At 44.6% G+C, this 8,965-nt stretch overlaps 1 long non-coding RNA gene across 1 annotated transcript in view; it reads left to right on the forward strand.

Annotated features, from left to right (window-relative positions):
* Positions 1-6,390, forward strand: part of LOC146839408 (uncharacterized) — a 461,649-nt gene extending 455,259 nt beyond the window's left edge. The window contains exon 5 of the long non-coding RNA XR_014981074.1: positions 5,866-6,390. This is a non-coding gene — a long non-coding RNA (uncharacterized LOC146839408). The remainder of the gene's footprint in view (positions 1-5,865) is intronic.
* Positions 6,391-8,965: the final 2,575 nt, after the last annotated feature.

Genomic DNA, 8,965 nt, shown 5'->3' on the forward strand with positions numbered 1-8,965 from the left:
CTGGTCCCTCCCAGTGGACGTCCTAGTCACCCTAGTCTTGACCCAGTGGTCTGCCTTTTTTCCCAATTCTTGGGGGGATTTTAGACCTAGGTCTACCAAATGCTGATGCAACTTTTCATTTGTGCAGTTACTCAAAATATGTTCCTTCATGAATAAATTGTACAATCCAGTAAAATCCTGCACACCATGTCCAGCTAACCAACCATCCAGTGTCTTCACTGAGAAATCTACAAAATCAATCCAGGACTGGGTCTGGGTTTTGTGAGCCCCCCTGAATCTAATTCTATACTCCTCAGTGGTGAATCCAAATCCCTCAATCAGAGCGTTCTTCATGAGGTCATAGGATCCTGCTTCTGGCCCAGAGAGAGTCAGAAGCCTGTCCCTGCAGTTACCAGAGAACAGTTCCCACAGGAGTGCCCCCCAGAGAGGTTTCTTTACTTTCCTGATATCACAAGCCCTCTCAAAGGCTGTGAACCATTTGGTGATATCATCACCTTCCTCAAATTTAGGGACAATCCCTTTGGGGATTTTAGGGTCAGAGGTTTCCTCCCTATCCTTGTTTTTATTATTGCTGCCACCATTGATGGGTGCTAAACCCATCTCTCTCCTTTCTTTTTCTAGAGCCAGGAGCCTGGACTCTAGATCTAATCTTTTGGCCAGCCTCACAAGGCTGTCCTCTTCACTGGGGGGTCCCCCAGTGTTGTCTCTGGGACCAGAGCCACCTGTGTGGTCTCTAGGTGCCCAGATGCTAATTCTTGAGTTGGAGGGTATGGGTGCCATCTCCTCCCTAGGAAATAGTATGGGGAGGTTGTTGTCCACCTCCCCTGTTTCCCTTTCCTCATCTGACTGGCCATCACCATGTTCAGATGGGTGGTCTTTAGCATACTCAGCCAGGAGCTCCTGGAGCCCTTGTTTGGTTGGATGCAGACCCATTTGTAAATTTTTGAGTTTACATAAGGACCTCAATTCCTTGAAAGACAAGTGTAAGTAAGGTGTGAGGTCGAGCTCCTCCACCAGGTCCATGTTATTATTATCACTAATAGCTGGGTTTGTTTGAGACATTCTAACCTGACAGTTCTAACCCTCTACCCTGACTATAGTGACTTTTATTTTTCTAAAATTCTAATGGGACTTAAGCAAGGCCCTAGCAAGACTTTTAGTAATTTTGGAAAAACCAATCAGAATTCTAAAGGCAATTTTTAAGAGTTCTGTCGTGTGATCAGATGGTAACCAAGTAGTCCAACAAATGCAAGTTTGTATCCCACCGCTGATCCACCAATGTGAGAAAGTGGCTCTGTATATACTGTTCCCTAATAGGTACAGGGTGTACAGAGTCCCCAGTCCCCCAGAGGCTGATAGAGGTCAAAGTTAGGTATGACCTTACTCTCAAAAGTGGTAGCTTGGTCGAGCAGTAAGGCAGTACCAGAGGACAGTGTAAAGCATTTATTGTACACACTCAGTCAGCAAATGGTTTCACACACTCAATAACTGAACTCTAGGCCAATGATTTATATATTTAAAATATATGCTTGTTTTATTTTTAGAACCACAAAGGGGATAAAAATATACTTTCTCAGAATGAGAGGTTGCATATAAATACTTTTTGTCTTAAGCAATGAATTTTTGTAAACAGTCACAGTTGGTTGCAATAAACAATCCTATTTCCTAAACATCACAATGCATTGAGCTCAATGGTACATTCAGGTTATTTGTAATAAATTACTTTTCAGATTACTTTTGGAATTCCAGGTCTGGCTCCTAGAACCAGCCTTGGGTCAGTATTCAGAATCAAGTGATGAAAGTCGACTTAGTAACTGTAATGATTTTTAAATAATATTTAGCTATTTCAAAAGTTAGCACTTAGAAAATATTTCAAAGAAAACATTCAATGGATCTCTATGGCAAGAAATTCACATTGCAGGTAGAGTACTTTATCGTTACTTTAGTAATCCAGGACTGGGTGCCTAGACCCAGGACTGGGGTCCTTATCAAAAACAGGTAAGTAATTTCGTTTGCAGAAATGGTACGATTTTAAAAGAATATTTCAAATTTGTAAAAATAGACACTTAGAAGAAATTTCACAGAAAAGCAGACAATTGTTTCCTATGGGAGAAAAATGAGTTAGAGGTAAGTATAGTTGTGAGTACTTTTCAGGGTCAGGGCTGGGCACCAAGATCCAGCACTGGGAGCTCACCCAGGAACAGGTGAGTACATTCGTTTTTGTCACTTGGCTGATTTTTGGTGAATTTTTACAGTTTTGAAAAGTTCACACTTAGAAGATTTTTGAAGAAAAGGCCAGTCAATGTTACCCTATGAGGAAAATGAAGTTAGCGGTTTAAGGGTAAGTACTCGACTGGCAGAGTTGAAATTCCGGGCATAGACTCAGGGGTCCCCCAGTGTCAGGTAGGTACAGTTGGTTCACCCTCAGCGGTTTCAGGACGGCCGGGTGCAGAGTGAGTTAGGCCCAATGTTATCCTATGAGGGATAGGGGGGCCTTGGTTGGTGGCTGCTGTCTGGCAAGCCACGCGTCTGTGGGAGCTGGGCTCCTGGTCACTTACTCAGGGCAAGTGGGGAAGTAAGTTAGTGTAGAGAGTGCACTGCCAGGGCCACTCGGGCGGCTGGGTGCAGGGTGCTTTTGAGCCTTCGGGCGCTCAATGGAAATCAATGGGAATGTTCCGGTTTGGAAAAAGGCTGCAGGCTCGGGGACGAGGATGTTTCCGGTGCCACCACCACTTCGAGGGGTAAGTTGGGTAGTTGTAGGTTAGGTGGGTACCCCGGGATTGGGCACAGGGGGCCACAGGGCGCCAGGGGGCAGGGGTGCCTTTTGACGTCGGGAATCTTACCCTCTGGTTGATCGCGGCTGGGGTGGCACTCGGTTCTGAGGCTGCAGGCTTCGTCCAGGATGTCGAGGGGGGTCCTTGGGTGCCGGACTCGGGGTCACAGTCGCCGTGGGGTCGTCCTCAGGGTCTTTGTCCACTCCGGCACTGGCCAGGCTTGGCTGGTGCAGAGTGTGTTGGGTCCGCGGTTCCGGGCTGCTGCCAGGAGTTAGGAATAGGTTTCTCGAGTAGAGCCTCTACTCATGGGAGTCCCAGGGAATCAGAGTTCAAAGGTAGCCAGGTCCTCCGGGGTTTTTGAGGTTGCTGGCCACAAGAGATGCCGCGCTGGAGCAGGAGCAGGTTCGAGGGTCGACAGGCCGGTAGGGCTGGGGCCAAAGCAGTTGGTGTCTTCCTCTTTTTAGCAGCTGCAGGGCAGGTCTTTTTTCTTCTTGCTCTTCTTGTAGGTTTCTATCTGGAATCTGGGGAAGGAAGGTTCAGGGGGCCCCTAAATATTATTTAAAAATCATTACAGTTACTAAGTCGACTTTCATCACTTGATTCTGAATACTGACCCAAGGCTGGTTCTAGGAGCCAGACCTGGAATTCCAAAAGTAATCTGAAAAGTAATTTATTACAAATAACCTGAATGTACCATTGAGCTCAATGCATTGTGATGTTTAGGAAATAGGATTGTTTATTGCAACCAACTGTGACTGTTTACAAAAATTCATTGCTTAAGACAAAAAGTATTTATATGCAACCTCTCATTCTGAGAAAGTATATTTTTATCCCCTTTGTGGTTCTAAAAATAAAACAAGCATATATTTTAAATATATAAATCATTGGCCTAGAGTTCAGTGATTGAGTGTGTGAAACCATTTGCTGACTGAGTGTGTACAATAAATGCTTTACACTGTCCTCTGGTACTGCCTTACTGCTCGACCAAGCTACCACTTTTGAGAGTAAGGTCATACCTAACTTTGACCTCTATCAGCCTCCGGGGGACTGGGGACTCTGTACACCCTGTACCTATTAGGGAACAGTATATACAGAGCCACTTTCTCACACATGCTATGCGGCAAAGTGGAAAAGATTTGTTGTTTACTGCCACAACAACACAATCAATCCTTTAAATGTGTCCACACAGCACATCATATGTTATTTACTCCACCTACAAAGGTGTAACCTAGCATATACTTCCATTAGGTTACATCTCGCTGCCATTGCTGCTTACTTACAGAACAGGCAGCACCTATCACTCTTCAGAGTGCCTGCCATCAAGGCCTTCATGGAAGGCCTCAAAAGAGTAATTCCACCCAGAGTACCACCCTCACCGGTCTGGAATTTGAATATAGTTCTCACACGGTTAATGGGACCCCCTTTTGAACCATTACATAAATGTGAGCTCCAATTTCTCACATGGAAAACAGCTTTTCTAGTGGCCATCACTTCCCTCAGGAGGGTTAGTGAAATACAAGCACTCACTATACAGGAACCTTTTCTCCAAATGCATCAGAACAAGGTTGTACTCCGCACCAACCCAAAGTTTCTACCCAAAGTCATTTCTCCATTCCATTTAAACCAGTCGGTAGAATTACCAGTCTTTTTCTCACAACCTCAAACTGTTGCGGAAAGAGCGTTACACACACTGGATGTAAAAAGGGCTTTACTTTACTACATCCAACGGACACAACCTTTCAGGAAAACCAAACAGCTATTTGTCTCCTTCTCTCCACCACATAAAGGCAACCCTATTTCTAAATCAGGGATAGCTAGGTGGATTGTAAAATGCATACAGATTTGCTACCACAAAGCAAAACAAACGCTATCGGTTCATCCTAAAGCCCACTCTACAAGAAAGATAGGGGCTTCTATGGCTTTTCTTGGAAACATACCACTAGATGACATATGCAAAGCAGCCACATGGTCAACACCGCACACGTTCACAAAACATTACTGTGTAGAAGTGCAAACCAAGCAACAAGCTACTGTGGGCCAGGCTGTACTCAAAACACTGTTCCAAACTACTGCAACGGATACCGGTGGTCGCCGCTAGGGTTGGGTACTGCTATATAATCTATGCACAGTGTATAATCTGCAGCTCATATGCCTCGAACGGAATATGCTACTTACCAGTATGCATCTGTTCTTGGCATGTAGAGCTGCAGATCTATACACGCCCACCCGCCTCCCCGGCTACCTGTATCCGTTCCAGTCTTATCTTATTTAGTTACAACACACATGGGTGTCTTTACTGTTACCACTACGCTCCATCTTTCCCTGCTGGCGAAAAACAATCTGAGGATGGAGCCGAAGCCCATGCGCAATACGAACCAAGGGAGGAGTCACCCAACTCGTGTCTTCCAAAGACTTTCCAAGAGGAAAAACAAACTGCAAACATCCGGGCCCAACACCAGATGGCGAGCTATGCACAGTGTATAGATCTGCAGCTCTACATGCCAAGAACAGATGCATACTGGTAAGTAGCATATTCCTTTTCTTTCCCTCATTTTTGTTGTCCAAACAATATCATGATACAAATTGTATATTAATTGTAAAGATTGACTTTGTCGACTTCATTCTTTTCCTTTGTCTGTTATGTTATGAATGCTAATAGTACACTTACCGGAACATGTGTCAAATCATGTTCATTTACATTGGGATCTATGTACTCTGGTATCTCTCCCTTTTTTGATGTATGTTATTACATCTCTTATGACTGGTAAATCAAACACTAAGAATAATTAGTTGGATGTGTTTTGATGTGACCGGAACATGTACTAAATGAGTCCTGGGGGGCATGTTTGCTTGTTACTGCATAATTTATATGGTGACTGATTCAATGTGGCTTTAAGACAGCTCAATGTATCAATTGTATCATTTGTATCAATGTAGGTGGTAGGATAATTTTTAAGGAAAATACCCTCTCTCTGTTTTTGGAAGCTGGATATTGATCTTTCTTTTAGGGGGCAGGGGGTTGATTGTAGTTTTGGCATATTATGTATTTGTGATTTTACTTAAATATATTTTTGTCTTTCTTAAATTACAGCCCTGAAGAAGTTCACAGTGGTGAACGAATTGCGTTGGCTATGTTTTGCTGTAACACTTGGATCTATATGTGTACTGTACAAGCACAATAAAGATATGGAACATTCTACATTTTGATTTGAACACTTTCACATTATTATTTACTGTTGGTGCACCACTATATGGATTTTTCATACATCACCTATACATGTGATACATTGGAAACTATTGACATGCTTGTGCTTGCTTAGTGGAAAACAACTTAGTCTTTCAAGAGGTGTGGGACATACCTTTCCTCTTTCCTCTCAAGGAGACTACCATTTGCACCTTTTAATGAGTGATGGAAACACTCTATTTAAAAACTTTCTTTCATGAAAAGTCTTGCCAGCTCTGCATTCTCCACAAGGAGTAAATACCCCATGAGTTAGATTGTACATGTGATTGTCATGATTTATTCTCATAAACATCTTTGGAAACGAGCATTGCCAGTTCTCAGATTTTTGTATTTACTGCAAAATAAAATAATAAACCAATTTTTTGCCCAGTGGATTTGACAATGTTTTGATTTTCTGAATAACAAAAACCAGCTTGTAGATTTTTATTTCTGACAAAACGAAGGCTCTGCTTACTGCAGTCAGCTAAGGAAAGGTATGCAAATGTGTGTATTTCACAAGAACGTGGATAATGTGCGATTGGCAGACTGCCTTTTGATGTTAGGTTTTTCCTTTGAGTTTAATTTTGTATTCTATGCCTTTGATAATGCTCTAATCATTTCAGTAGTTGCCTACCATTTTGTTTCTATTTATGGGTAGTTAATTGTAAGGATGTATAGAGATACTCTATTGTTTTCCTTGAGCCCTCAGAGTACAATAATCTACTGGGTTGAGTCCACATTTCTTGGTTTTCATAAGCATGCTATCAGTGCTACAGAATAATAGATAGGATACTGGCACCAGCAGCAGAGGTTATGTACATTATAAGAAAAAAACCGTAGGGGTTTATCATCCTAACTCGAGCAAAGGATGTGAAGACACTAACAAAGATTAATATGGGGTCTTTTAATGAGATGCAATTTTCCTAATGAATTTCTAAATTCTGAAAGGGCTAGTAAAATCAATCTTTCCTCAAAACTTAATTATTTGCATAATTTAATCCTTTGTGGCAAAGAAACAAGCCACACAGTATGTCCACTATACTAGAATTACTGCCTCCTGTATGGCTTGGAAGGCTAGCCACCAAAGAGCTGTGGCTGTTGATGGGAGCAGGGGTTGTGGGGCTCATCTGACAAATTAAAAGTTTGGTGTGGCGGTCATTATTTGCTAATGTAGAGACATTCATGTCTTTCCTGGAAAGGACAGCCTTGCTGAGCATGACTCTCCAACATAGCACACATGGTCTGTCTTGGCAGTTCCCCTGTCAACAGAGTGAGTGCGACTGAGGGAGCAAAGGAGAGTTCAGCCTTCTCCACACCCGATGGGCACTACCAGTTCTGGGTGATGCCCTTTGGAATGAAGAATGCCCCTGCCACCTTTCAGAGGTTGGTCAACAGGGTGTTGGTTGGGCTGGAAGTCTTCAGTGCCGCCTACCTTGATGACATTGCGGTGTTTAGCTCCTCTTGAGAGGACCACCTGCGCCACTTCTGGGAGGTATTGATGGCACTGCGGAAAGCAGGCCTCACAATCAAAGCCAGTATGTGCCAGATTGGGCAGGGTTCTGTAGTATATTTGGGGCACCAGGTGGGGAGCGGCCAAGTGGCACCCCTTCAGCCCAAAATCGACGCAGGTGAGGGCCTTCTTAGGACTCACGGGGTACTACCGGAGGTTTGTCAAGGGATATGGCAACATTGTTGCACCCTTGGCTGAGCTGACGTCTAAGAAGCAGCCAAAGAAGGTTAACTGGACTGACACCTGTCAGAAAGCTTTTGACGCCCTAAAGACTGCCGAGTGCGGTGCACTCGTGCTTCTGGCACCCGACTTTTCAAGGGCATATGTTGTCCAGACAGACGCCTCAGAGCATGGTATAGGGGCTGTTCAGTCACAGATCAATGAGGAGGGATTAGACCAACCGGTAGCCTTCCTAAGCAGTAGGTTACTTTCCCGGGAACAGAGGTGGAGAGCAATTGAGCGTGAGGCATTTGCTGTGGTCTGGGCGCTGAAAAAGTTGAGACCATACCTGTTTGAGACTCATTTCCGGTTTCAGACGGACCACAAGCCCCTTAGATGGTTGATGCAGATGAGGGGTGAGAATCCCAAGTTGTTGAGGTGGTCCATTTCCCTACAGGGTATGGATTTCACGGTGGAACACCGCCCTGGTACAGAACACACCATTGCTGATGGTCTGTCCAGATTTTTCCGCCTTAGTGATGAGAGCCCCCAAGGGGATGGTTAGTTCTCTCCACATTTCAGCTGGAGGGGACGCGGTTAGACCTGGCATCATTGGCGTGGGTCTCCCCTCTCCTCTCCTCTTCTTTATGTTGGCTGGATTTAGATGCTCTGGGTGCCGTGCCACTGCTAATCAGTGCCACAGCGCGAATGCTCCCTGTATATAAATGACTGTATGACTTAGGATAACCATATTGCCTAGATGCGTGTAGCATGTCCAATATTAAGTTACCCTCCCTTTCACTGTCGCTACTGGGACACGATCCGTTCTCATAGGCCAGACTGGGCCGGTTGAGGATTACTTTCTATCCTATCTGGCCCCAGGAACATGATAGGAACTTCGAGTTTGATATGTTTGTGCTCAGGACATAGAGAGATCCCTTTTAGTAAGGACTGTTTATATATCCCATGTGTAGAAATACCTCTTCTGAAAACGCGGTCGTTTCTTGCCCAAGCTTTACTGTAGACTTTGCGAGTATGTGTATTGGCCGTCTGGTTTTGGAGGAGCAGGGCCAGCTGGGTCAGACCTGGCTGGAGAGAGAGATCGGTATTCAGAGCCTGGGGAGGGGTGACTCTTTGATCCGAGCAGGGCCGTGCCTGGCAAGGTGAATGATGGCTCCACCTCCCACTGGGCGTCTGATAGAAGACCCCCCTCATTCTGAAAGGGCAGGATGTCACCTCGTAAACCAAGTGCTCCCCGACCCCACTGAACTGGTTCTGGCTGGAGTCGGTGATTTGCGA

This window comes from Triturus cristatus, chromosome 4_1 (genome assembly GCF_964204655.1).
Source record: "Triturus cristatus chromosome 4_1, aTriCri1.1, whole genome shotgun sequence".
NCBI classification, from domain to species: domain Eukaryota; kingdom Metazoa; phylum Chordata; class Amphibia; order Caudata; family Salamandridae; genus Triturus; species Triturus cristatus.